At 44.4% G+C, this 13,426-nt stretch overlaps 1 protein-coding gene and 1 long non-coding RNA gene across 6 annotated transcripts in view; both read left to right on the top strand.

The window, feature by feature from the left end:
• Positions 1-13,426, top strand: part of RARS1 (arginyl-tRNA synthetase 1) — a 736,258-nt gene that overhangs the window by 197,913 nt on the left and 524,919 nt on the right. The window lies entirely within an intron of this gene.
• Positions 3,527-6,311, top strand: LOC142301314 (uncharacterized). The gene is made up of 4 exons (XR_012752757.1): positions 3,527-3,655; positions 4,002-4,127; positions 4,617-4,884; positions 5,050-6,311. It is a non-coding gene; the product is annotated as an uncharacterized LOC142301314 (long non-coding RNA).

Raw genomic sequence — 13,426 nt, forward strand, 5'->3', positions numbered from 1 at the left:
ACCATCAGTTGTTTTGTGTAGAAGTCTTGTGGATACACATCTGATAGTCCTACTGAATAGACTGTTAAAATTTGTATTATGGCAAGAAAAAAGCAGGTAAGTAAAGAAAAACGAGTGGCCATCATTACTTTAAGAAATGAAGGTCAGTCAGTCCGAAAAATTGGGAAAACTTTGAAAGTGTCCTGAAGTGCAGTAGCAAAAACCACCAAACGCTACAAAGAAACTGGCTCACATGAGGACCGCCCCAGGAAAGGAAGACCAAGAGTCAACTCTGCTGCGGAGGATAAGTTTATCCGAGTCAACCTACGATTTCTGAGGCTGGTAACAGCAGCTCAGATTAGAGACCAGGTCAATGTCACACAGAGTTCTAGCAGCAGACACATCTCTAGAACAACTGTTAAGAGGCGACTTTGTGCAGCAGGCCTTCATGGTAAAATAGCTGCTAGGAAACCACTGCTAAGCCAAACCGGGAAAGGGGGCACACAGCCAATATCTAATTATAATATAAGAAACACTCAATGCTAACCCATGCAGTAAAAAGCGAGACAGTATTAGAAGAAAAAGAACTGCATAATGGGAAGCAGAGTTCAATATTGTAATAAAAAGCAATCTTTATTGTAGCCAAAATTACATAAAAACATTTAAAATGCAGAACACACTAAATAGCACGGTATGAGTCTCCCCACCAACTCACAATAATATGATGGTATACCATGATAACATATAGTAACACAAAAGGAGACAAGATACACCCCTTGACAAGAGCCACAGTATGCAATACTGTGCGTATGTGATAATGTATACCTGAGATAATTAATGCATTGAAGTCATGTGACCAAACATATAACACAGTACATAACCCCACAATATATATATAAAGGGATTTTTACAATTGCATAAATAAACCATGCATATAATTCTCTTATATAAAGTGGCCGACCCAGTTTGTATCTGGTGGAAAAGAGGATGGATATGGAAAGGTTGTAACCCTATAAATCCTTGTCCGGAACAAGAGAATAATGATACTATACCAATAGCAAAACCAAGGACCCATCCATGATGTAAACTCCCCCACCAGAGGGTCAGTCAGGGGGAAAGATCAAGGCTCAATAATGGTGGAGAGGGGAGGGAGAGTCAGAAAAAGATCCCGTGGGCAAGGACCCACGCGTATCGCTGCATCAGCAGCTTCCTCAGGGCAAGTGTGTGCAGAGTACCTGCCACAACAAAGTATAAATATGCTCCATAATTATAAGAAAGTCAGATCACCTGTAGGTGCAGTGGTAACTAGGTCCGGGCGAGGAGTCAGCTAACAGCGACATGAATAGCGGCAGCCATGGTTCTGCCCGACGGGCGCTGCCATTCTGGAAAGTCCGCGCTGTGTTATATGTTTGGTCGCATGACTTCAATGCATTAATTATCTCAGGTATACATTATCACATACGCACAGTATTGCATACTGTGGCTCTTGTCAAGGGGTGTATCTTGTCTCCTTTTGTGTTACTATATGTTATCATGGTTTACCATCATATTATTGTGAGTTGGTGGGGAGACTCATACCGTGCTATTTAGTGTGTTCTGCATTTTAAATGTTTTTATGTAATTTTGGCTACAATAAAGATTGCTTTTTATTACAATATTGAACTCTGCTTCCCATTATGCAGTTCTTTTTCTTCTAATACTGTCTCGCTTTTTACTGCATGGGTTAGCATTGAGTGTTTCTTATATTATAATTAGATATTGGCTGTGCGCCCCCTTTCCCGGTTTGGCAAATCAGTTGTTTCTGCCCTTGTAGAAAATTCTGGGGTAGCACGCCTCTCTATTGTGATTATTACAATTATATATTTAATATTTTTGCATTAGTGGTGGTCCATTATGGACTGGGAGTCTCGCGAGGCGGCATGTTTGGCACAGTCCGGTGCTATATTTGGGCCTGGTCCGTCCCTTAGTTCTAATTCAGATGAATTTACCCTATTAACCTCAGATCTGACCATAGCACATAAGACCGGTATCAGACTTTGGTGGAACATTCAGTGTTTGGAGGAGTACCTCCGTGTGGGTATTGTGCCTAGAGGTCTTCGGGTTACAATCTTCCCAGCCTGGGAACCATCTTTGGTGTTCCAAGAAACCTGGGAACAAGGTCTCATACGGTGCTCCAACATATTGATAAATATGTTATTGGAGCACGATAGAACTCTACTCGCCACAACTAAGACGAATATCAAAGATCTTGAGGGTAAACTTCTCAAACTTGAGGATCAATCACGTGTCCTATTGTTCCAACAAAAATTGAAGGACTCTATGGATGTCTATGAAAAGACCATTATTGACAAAAAGAGAAAAAAAATTTCAGCGGGATCAAGGCGACTTTGATAGTAAAAATCCCTTCAAATGGAAACATAGAGAAAATTCTCGACAACCTGGGCGTCCCAAGAATAATTTTGCACAACGAACTGGCCATACAGAAGGGAGGAGAGAGAGTTCGAGTGATTTTTTTGTCCTCAACAGACAGCGACCTAGACACCGGCCCAGGAGGGGCCGGCGCTGTAGGCAACCAAACAACAGTGTTTACCAGATCCAAGGCCCGACCCCCACAGCGGGTGAACACCGGGAGGTTCAGGAAATAAGATCTCACCCTGATGGGGCTCCTACTCTACATGAGGATGTACAAGTGGGTAAGGACAAACTTCATATCATTAATTTATCACAGTATGTACTTTCAGCACATGAAATATCAGTCCTAGAGAGGGGACTAACCTTTTCTCCAACTCATGTTCTGGACAAATTCACTTTGACAAAGGACCTCTATCTTTTTTGTAGGAAATTGATTTTCCAAGTCATCTATAACAAACCCTCGGTGGGAGATTATTCCATGTCAGATGAACAGAGGGTGTTCAGGGATCTTCTGGACTTGCTCCAGGAGAATGAGAATGATGTAAGTAGGCCTCGATTTCCTCATAGGAATAAATCTGTAACGAACCCTCCATTTTCTTTAGTTCCAGCTGTTCGAATTTTTTTCGAACTTGTGAAAGCGGATATTCAGAAATTGAAACCTCAATCACCAAGAGCGCCCAATCTCAACCAGGCTGAAAAATCAGCCATTCAAAATCTGAGAAATAATAACAATTTCTTGGTGAAGGAGGCGGACAAAGGGGGGAATGTTGTCATTTGGCCTACGGACATGTATTTAGAAGAGGCTAACAGACAATTAAGTGTTAATACTTCTTATTCCAGACTTCCATCTGATCCGACTGCCCTCTTCATGTCCAAACTCCATCGTCTATTGGATTCAGCCTGGCATCTTGGCATCATCAATGAGACTGAGAAAAAGTACCTATGGGTTGATCAGCCGGTCATCCCGACCCTCTATTTGTTACCGAAGGTTCATAAATCCATAACCAAACCGCCTGGAAGACCAATTGTGGCAAGTATTGGCAGTCTGTGTGAAAAAGCCAGTGTATATGTTGATTTTTTCCTGCAACCACTGGTAACTAATCTCCCCTCTTTTGTACAGGACTCCTCCCATTTCATTCGTATTTGCCAAGACATCAAATTGGCTCCAGGTGACCTTTTGGTCACCTGTGACGTGGAGTCGCTCTACACTAACATCAAGCATATGGATGGCATGCATGCGGTCACGTACTTCTTGGATCTCCAGGTGGGTTCTGACCGCATGCATGACTCTTTCCTGATCGATCTGTTGGATTTTATTCTTCAGCATAACTACTTTCTTTTCGATAGGAAGTTTTACAGACAGATCTCAGGTGTGGCCATGGGTGCACGTTGTGCACCCGTTTTCGCCAATCTATTTCTTGGATGGTGGGAGACCACAGCTGTCTTTTCCTTGCCACAATTCAAAACCCAAGTATCCCACTGGCATCGGTACATAGATGACGTGTTCTTCGTTTGGAGGGGCACAGAGGATGACTGTCGTGGTTTCCTCACCTTGCTAAATAATAATGTGTTGAATATTTTTCTCACACATACTATATCTTCCTCTGTAGTGACCTTCTTGGACCTGGAAGTCTCTAGGAAAGGTGATTCGATATCAACTAATCTCTATCGCAAGGAAACATCCACGAACAGCCTCCTTCAGTACCAAAGTTTTCATCCACCGCATACAAGACAAGGTATACCAGTTGGGCAGTTTTTACGTATTAGACGTAACTGTACGGGGGATGATGATTTCAAAAAGCAGGCAAAAAATCTCACTCAGATTCCTTCAGCGGGGCTACCCCAGGAATACCATCTCTAGGGCCTTTCAGCGAGCTAAACCTGAATCTCAGGCATCACTTGTTATTCCGAAATCACGAAAAAGTGATGACCGTATAAGATTCGTCACCACTTATAACGATCAGTGGAATACAATTAAAAATATTCTGCAGAACCACTGGGGTATCTTAGTGGCTGATACCCAGACGTCTCAAGTGGTGAGCTCGAATCCACTCTTGACAGCCAGAAGAGCACCAAATTTGAAGGACATTCTGGTTCAAAGCCATTTTGCAGGTTGTAGGCAAAAATTGAATCGGGGTGTCCAATTGAGAGGCTCATATCCTTGTGGGAATTGCAATGTCTGCAAATACATGCATCCAATTTCTGATGTGTTTTGTCATCCCCAGGACTCCTCTAGACACAAGTTGCAATCGTACATCAACTGCAAAACAAAAAATACCATTTATGCCTTGATCTGCCCATGCAATAAAATTTATGTCGGCCAAACATCTCAGGAGCTAAGGAAGAGGGCACAAAAACATCTGTCTACCATCAACTTAGCAGCAGCCGACATTGAGAAGGGTGTTTCCATCACTCCGGTTGCGGCTCACTTCCTAACTTCTCACCGTGGCTCCTGTTTGGGGTTACGGATTCTTGGCCTGCAGAAGTTCATAGGTAATGGAAGAGGTGGTTTGTGTCATAAATGGCTATTGCAGAATGAAGCGAGATGGATTTTTAACCTCAATTCAATAGCCCCGAGTGGCTTGAATGAGGATTTATTATTCACCGGGTTCCTTGGCTAAATGTCTGAAATTGTCCCCTCTCTTCTTTCCTCTCCAGGATATTGATCTTCACATTGGTAGTGCTGCACGGGGCATTTGAGAATGGTTCCTTGCCAAACTTCAATATAAACATACTTATGGTCAATCTATCATCAGTTATTTCTCATGGACATCTCTGGATCTAATTTTATTGCATATGGACTTATTGGATCTATTATCGGGTTGCCCCCCTCATTATATAATATTGTTTATAATGTTTTGCTATCTAGCAAACTGTGGGAATCCTATGTACATGTATATTGGATCACGCCTTATAATTGGCCTGTGTGCTCTTCTTACACATATATGTACTATATATAAATTGTTTATCACGTAAATCTTAAATGACTATATTTTCCTCTATGTCTCTGTTTGGATTGGACACGCTACTATGTATGTGATTCCTGGATTCATATGTACTTACAGTCTGTTGGTCACTTATGATCATTGTGACATCCCTCTAGCTCTGATGCTTATATGGCGTTGCCCCTTTAATGAACGAAACCTCTCATACACTCAGCACGCATGCGCTGCTTTTCATGACGGTGATCGCACCTTCCTGGACTTTACCGCGCATGCGCGGACTTTCCAGAATAGCGGCGCCCGTCGGGCAGAACCATGGCTGCCGCTATTCATGTCGCTGTTAGCTGACTCCTCGCCCGGACCTCGTTACCACTGCACCTACAGGTGATCTGACTTTCTTATAATTATGGAGCATATTTATACTTTGTTGTGGCAGGTACTCTGCACACACTTGCCCTGAGGAAGCTGCTGATGCAGCGATACGCGTGGGTCCTTGCCCACGGGATCTTTTTCTGACTCTCCCTCCCCTCTCCACCATTATTGAGCCTTGATCTTTCCCCCTGACTGACCCTCTGGTGGGGGAGTTTACATCATGGATGGGTCCTTGGTTTTGCTATTGGTATAGTATCATTATTCTCTTGTTCCGGACAAGGATTTATAGGGTTACAACCTTTCCATATCCATCCTCTTTTCCACCAGATACAAACTGGGTCGGCCACTTTATATAAGAGAATTATATGCATGGTTTATTTATGCAATTGTAAAAATCCCTTTATATATATATTGTGGGGTTATGTACTGTTATATGTTTGGTCGCATGACTTCAATGCATTAATTATCTCAGGTATACATTATCACATTCGCACAGTATTGCATACTGTGGCTCTTGTCAAGGGGTGTATCTTGTCTCCTTTTGTGTTACTATATGTTATCATGGTATACCATCATATTATTGTGAGTTGGTGGGGAGACTCATACCGTGCTATTTAGTGTGTTCTGCATTTTAAATGTTTTTATGTAATTTTGGCTACAATAAAGATTGCTTTTTATTACAATATTGAACTCTGCTTCCCATTATGCAGTTCTTTTTCTTCTAATAAGGAAACCACTGCTAAGGACAGGCAACAAGCAGAAGAGACTTGTTTAGGCTAAAGAACTCAAGGAATGGACATTAGACCTGTGGAAATCTGTGCTTTGGTCTGATGAGTCCAAATTTGAGATCTTTGGATCTAACCACCGTGTCTTTGTGCGACACAGAAAAGGAAACAGGATGGACTCTACATGCCTGGTTCACACCGTGAAGCATGGAGGAGGAGGTGTGATGGTGTGGAGGTGCTTTGCTTGTGACACTGTTGGGGATTTATTCAAAATTGAAGGCATACTGAACCAGCATGGCTACCACAGCATCTTGCAGCGGCATGCTATTCCATCCAGTTTGCGTTCAGTTGAACCATCATTTATCTTTCAACAGGACAATGACCCCAAACACACCTCTAGGCTGTGTAAGGGCTATTTGACTAAGAAGGAGAGTGTTGGGGTGCTACGCCAGAGGACCTGGTCTCCACAGTCACCAGACCTGAACTTAATCGAGGTGGTTTGGGGTGACCTGGACCGCAGAGTGAAGGCAAAAGGGCCAACAACTGCTAAGCATCTCTGGGAACGCCTTCAAGACTGTTGGAAGTCCATTTACGGTGACTACCGTATTTTTCGGACTATAAGACGCACCTGACCATAAGACGCACCCTGGTTTTAGAGGAGGAAAATAGGACATTTTTTAAGCAAAAAATGTGGTCATGACACATTGTTATGGGGCGAGGATCTGCTGCTGACACTGTTATGGGGGTAATGTCCCCAAATTCTCTGCTAAGGTACCCCATCCTGGTATATGCCCTTATCCTGCTATATACCCCCAACCTGCTATATAGTGCCATCCTGGAATATGCCCTCATCCTGCCATATACTGCCATCCTGCTATATACCCCATCCTGCTATATGGCCCCATGCTGCTATATACCCTCATCTATATACCCCCATCCTGCTATATGGCCCCATGCTGCTATATACCCTCATCTATATACCTCCATCCTGCCATATGGCCCCATGCTACTATATACCCTCATCTATATACCCCCATCCTGCTATATGGCCCCATGCTGCTATATACCCTCATCCTGCTATATGGCATGTATCCTGTATCACACAAAAAAAACAATTAACGTTTATGCTCCCCTTTCCTCGCTCCATGCAGCATTGCTCGTCCTACTATCTGTCTGTCAGCTGACTTGCGTGGAGACTAGCGGCGCGCACAGCTATGACGTCATCGCTGTGCTCACCGCTCTCTACACATCTGCTGGCCGGCAGACTGGAGGAGATCGCAATGCTGCACAGAAGTGGCCGGTGAGTGTACTGTACTTATTCACTGCACCCCGCGCTGATAATGATGCGCGGGGGGCAGTGAATACACCCGCACATGATCTCTCCAGGCTGTAGTTGCCAGGGGTGATCACGGCTGGCTGTTAATTAAGCGTGCACCCCCCGCCCATCATCCCGCCCACCTGTCAGCGCCGACTTCAGCGCTGAGAGATGATGGGTGGGAGGATGGGCGTGCATAGGTAATGAGCGGGCCCACGTGGTCATGGCAGGCGCTGCTACAGCCTGCTCGTGCCGCTGATGGCCCGCTCCACCGCAGCACCCTCATTCCCGGCCGCAGCCCTATATTCAGACCATAAGACGCACCCCCAACTTTCCCCCAACATTTGTGAAGAAAAAAGAGCATCTTATAGTCCGAAAAATACGGTAATATATAATATATATATATAATATATATATATATTATATATTACCGTATTTTTGGACCATATTATATTATATTACACACACATTATATATATATATATATATATATATATGTGTGTGTAATATAATATAATATGGTCCAAAAATACGGTATATAAGACGCACCCTAGTTTTAGAGCAGGAAAATAGGAAAATAAAATTTTAAGCAAAAAATGGTAGTCAGGACACACTGTTATGGGGCGAGGATCTGCTGCTGACACGGTTATGGGGGTAATGTCTCCAAATTCTCTACTAAGGTACCCCAGCCTGGTAATGATCCTCCTGCCTTGTATATACAGTATATGTCCCTCATCCTGCTATATACCCCATCCTGGCATATGGCCCCATCCTGCTATATACCCCCATCCTGCTACATACCCCCATCCTGCTTATATTATACCCCCATCCTGCTCATAATATACCCCCATCCTGCTATACGGCCCGCATCATGTGGCACATAAAAAAAATAAACGTTCATACTCCCCTTACCTCATTCCCTGCAGCATCGCTCCTCCTCTGTCTGTGTCAGCGGCAGCGCCACTGAGTGGAGCCGTCCCCGTTCTCCTGCAGCATTGCGATGTCCTTTTGTGCCAGCGACGGCTGCGTGTGGACACGTGCGCACAGCGATGACGTCATCGCTGTGTGCGCCGTTAGTCTCAGTGGCCGCCGCTGGCACAGGAGGACATCGCAATGCTGCAGGAGAACGGGGACGGCTCCACTCAGCGGCGCTGCCGCTGACACAGACTGAGGAGGAGCGATGCTGCAGGAGAACGGGAACGGGTCCACTTAGCGGCCGCCGACAGCCAGGAGGAGATTGCGGTGCTGCAGGGGAACGGTGACAGGTGAGTGTACTGATTCACTGCACCCCGCGCTGATGATGATGCACGGGGGGCAGTGAATACAGCCGCACATGATCACTCCAGGCTGTAGTTGCCAAGGGTGATCACGGCCGGCTGTTATCCCTCGCCCATCCTCCTGCCCATCATTCCGCCCACCTGTCTACTCCTGCTTCAGCGCTGAGAGATAGGCGGGAGGATGGGCGTGCATATTAAATGAGCGGGTCCACGTGGTCACGGCAGGCGCTGCTGCTGCCTGCTCATGCCCCCGATGACCCGCTCCACCGCAGCACCCTCATTCCCCGCAGCCATGCCCGATATTCAGACCATTAGACACACCCCCCACTTTCCCCCAACATTTGGGGGAAAAAAGTATGTCTTATGGTCCGAAAAATACGGTGTGTATGTATGTATGTGTGTGTGTGTGTGTGTGTGTCTGTGTGTGTGTGTGTGTGTGTGTATGTACAGTGCCTACAAGTAGTATTCAACCCCTTACAGATTTAGCAGGTTTCATAAGATGCAAATAAGTTAGAGCCTGCAAACTTCAAACAAGAGCAGGATTTATTAACAGATGCATAAATCTTACAAACCAGCAAGTTATGTTGCTCAGTTAAATTTTAATAAATTTTCAACATAAAAGTGTGGGTCAATTATTATTCAACCCCTAGGTTTAATATTTTGTGGAATAACCCTTGTTTGCATTTACAGCAAATAATCGTCTTTTATAAGACCTGATCAGGCCGGCACAGGTCTCTGGAGTTATCTTGGCCCACTCCTCCATGCAGATCTTCTACAAGTTATCTAGGTTCTTTGGGTGTCTCATGTGGACTTTAATCTTGAGCTCCTTCCACAAGTTTTCAATTGGGTTAAGGTCAGGAGACTGACTAGGCCACTGCAACACCTTGATTTTTTCCCTCTTGAACCAGGCCTTGGTTTTCTTGGCTGTGTGCTTTGGGTCGTTGTCTTGTTGGAAGATGAAATGATGACCTATCTTAAGATCCTTGATGGAGGAGCGGAGGTTCTTGGCCAAAATCTCCAGGTAGGCCGTGCTATCCATCTTCCCATGGATGCGGACCAGATGGCCAGGCCCCTTGGCTGAGAAACAGCCCCACAGCATGATGCTGCCACCACCATGCTTGACTGTAGGGAGGGTATTCTTGGGGTCGTATGCAGTGCCATCCAGTCTCCAAACGTCACGTGTGTGGTTGGCACCAAAGATCTCGATCTTGGTCTCATCAGACCAGAGAACCTTGAACCAGTCTGTCTCAGAGTCCTCCAAGTGATCATGAGCAAACTGTAGACTAGCCTTGACATGATGCTTTGAAAGTAAAGGTACCTTACGGGCTCGTCTGGAACGGAGACCATTGCGGTGGAGTACGTTACTTATGGTATTGACTGAAACCAATGTCCCCACTGCCTTGAGATCTTCCCGGAGCTCCTTCCTTGTTGTCCTTGGGTTAGCCTTGACTCTTCGGACAAGCCTGGCCTCGGCACGGGTGGAAACTTTCAAAGGCTGTCCAGGCCGTGGAAGGCTAACAGTAGTTCCATAAGCCTTCCACTTCCGGATGATGCTCCCAACAGTGGAGACAGGTAGGCCCAACTCCTTGGAAAGGGTTTTGTACCCCTTGCCAGCCTTGTGACCCTCCACGATCTTGTCTCTGATGGCCTTGGAATGCTCCTTTGTCTTTGCCATGTTGACCAAGTATGAGTGCTGTTCACAAGTTTGGGGAGGGTCTTAATTAGTTAGAAAAGGCTGGAAAAAGAGATAATTAATCCAAACATGTGAAGCTCATTGTTCTTTGTGCCTGAAATACTTCTTAATACTTTAGGGGAACCAAACAGAATTCTTGTGGTTTGAGGGTTTGAATAATAAATGACCCTCTGAATAAACTTTTCACAATTTTTAAAAAGAAAAAAGAGAAAAAAAAGAAATCATTCTTTTTTGCTGCAGTGCATTTCACACTACCAGGCTGATCTACAGTCCAAATGTCACAATGCCAAGTTAATTCCGAATATGTAAACCTGCAAAATCTGCAGGGGGTTGAATACTACTTGTAGGCACTGTATATATATATATATATATATATGTGTGTGTGTGTGTGTGTGTGTGTGTGTGTGTGTGTGTGTGTGTGTGTGTGTATATATATATATATATATATATATATATATATATATATATATATATATATATATATATATATATATATATATATATATATATATATATATATATATATATATATATATTTATAATTTATATATATATATGTATATATATATATAATTTATATATATATATATAATTTATATATATATATATAATTTATATATATATATATATATTTATATAATATATATATATATATATATATATCTACATACATATACACATATATATATGTGTGTATATGTATGTAGTTATGTATGTGTATGTGTATATATATATATATAAATAATATTTATGTGTGTATATATATATATATATATATATTTTATTATATATTTTATTTTTATATATATATGTTATTGTTATATGTATGTGTGTGTGTGTGTGTGTGTGTGTGTATATATATATATATATATATATATATATATATATATATATATATATATATATATATATATATATATATATATATATATATATATATATATGATACATATTGACAGATTTCTATATTTTCTCCACCATGGTTTTTATGACACTTTAACTCAATAGAATATATATTATCAACAAACAGAAATCAGAGTATATTGTATCAAATAGTTTTTATTTTACAAAAATATTCCTTTCTCGCCTTTTCATTGGGGGACACTGACAGTGGGTATTACGATGTCTCCAGGGGAGGCGTGACACTAGATTTGAAAAAGTGTTTGCTCCTTCCCCACAGCATATACCCCAGCTAGGCAGGAAACTAGCTCAGTTTTTTTTCTAGTGTCAGCAGGGAGGCTGACATGTTTGGCCTGAGCCCCAGGCCAGCCTATTTTTTATTTATTTTTTATTATTTTGTTCCTATTTTTGATTATGGGGCAATACCAGGGTGCCTTGCCACCCTTGTTCCCCCCGCTTACGGGCAGAGGAAACCTGGCGTGCACAAGCCTTCAGTCTTCCCTCGCGCCCAAGTGGTCCGGTCTGCGTACCCCTCCAGACTCCCTGGAAGCACCTCACACCAAGGTAGCTCCAGAGGGCTAAGCAGAGCCGAGGACCTGCTTTAGCCTTGAGCCGAAGATGCGTCCCCGAGATCCCCGCATCCCCGGACCGACGCGTCTTCAGACGAAGCCAGGAGCAGGTAGGGAGACGACAAGTCCTCTGTCCCCTGCATCCAAATCGCCGCCTAAAAAGGCGCCGGTGGGGCGATGCAGGCCGTGATCCCGGGGAGCCTCATTAATTTAGCCCCCGGCGTCGGCCTGCATTCTAGCAACGCCCCCTCTCACTGCCCTGGAAGCCGCTCCCTCAGTCGCAGCAGCTCCGTTCCGATTGGCCGTCACGCTTAGTCCCAGCCCTGGGACCAATCTGTCTCCGGGGGTCGTCTCTCCCCTCCATGCTGCCAGGAACGCTGGACGCCATTTTCCACGTGGGGGTGCAGACACGGGTGAGATCGCCTCCTTGGCTATGCACTTCTGCAGTGCTATATACCGCTCTGCTCAGCGGTATATCGCTGTCTCTCTAGCGGTGTGTGCCTGCTGGCTAGCGGTGTATATCAGCTGTTAGCGGTAAATACTGGCTCTGCCTGCAGGTATATGCCGACTGTTTGACAGTATATGCCATTTTGCTATCGGTATATACCGGCTGTGCATAGCTGTCACTTTATAATACTGCTAGTGGCTTCTCACTCATACTAACAGCGGCATATCCCTATCACCTATAGGGCTGTAGGACTCTGTTGCTGACATACGTAACCGCAAGGGTGATAAAGCTTCCCAGGCGTCCTCTTCGGACCTGTACTATGCTTGTACCACCTGTGGATGCTCGTTTTCTAATGGCCGAAGCTATCCACTATGCTGGGGCTGCGATGCCCCTACTACCGTTTCACAAGAGACCCCGTTGCCAGACCAGGAGGCTGTGCATTCTTTGGATTCTGCCCCGGCCACCAGCCAGGCAGCACCCCTGTCTGATGATGTTATTCCTGCATGGGCTCCTCTAATGTCTAAAAGGATAGATGACCTTGCCGCTCAGATATCCCAGTCTTCCACAGCCTCCCCCCGGCTCAGCTCCCTCAGAGGAGCCCACCTGCTTCGTCTGGTCCCTCTTCCCCAGTTCCCCAGAACGTAGAAAGGCTTTTTCCAAAAGGCGCCATTGCGACCTCTACGCCTCACCCGACTCGGACGATGGTCAGTCTGACCCAGGCTCCGTGATTTTTAGTAGTCACGATTCCTAAGACTCTGACTCTGATTCACATGTCCCTTCTGAGTCTAGGCATA

This window comes from Anomaloglossus baeobatrachus, chromosome 4 (assembly GCF_048569485.1).
Source record: "Anomaloglossus baeobatrachus isolate aAnoBae1 chromosome 4, aAnoBae1.hap1, whole genome shotgun sequence".
NCBI classification, from domain to species: Eukaryota; Metazoa; Chordata; class Amphibia; order Anura; family Aromobatidae; genus Anomaloglossus; species Anomaloglossus baeobatrachus.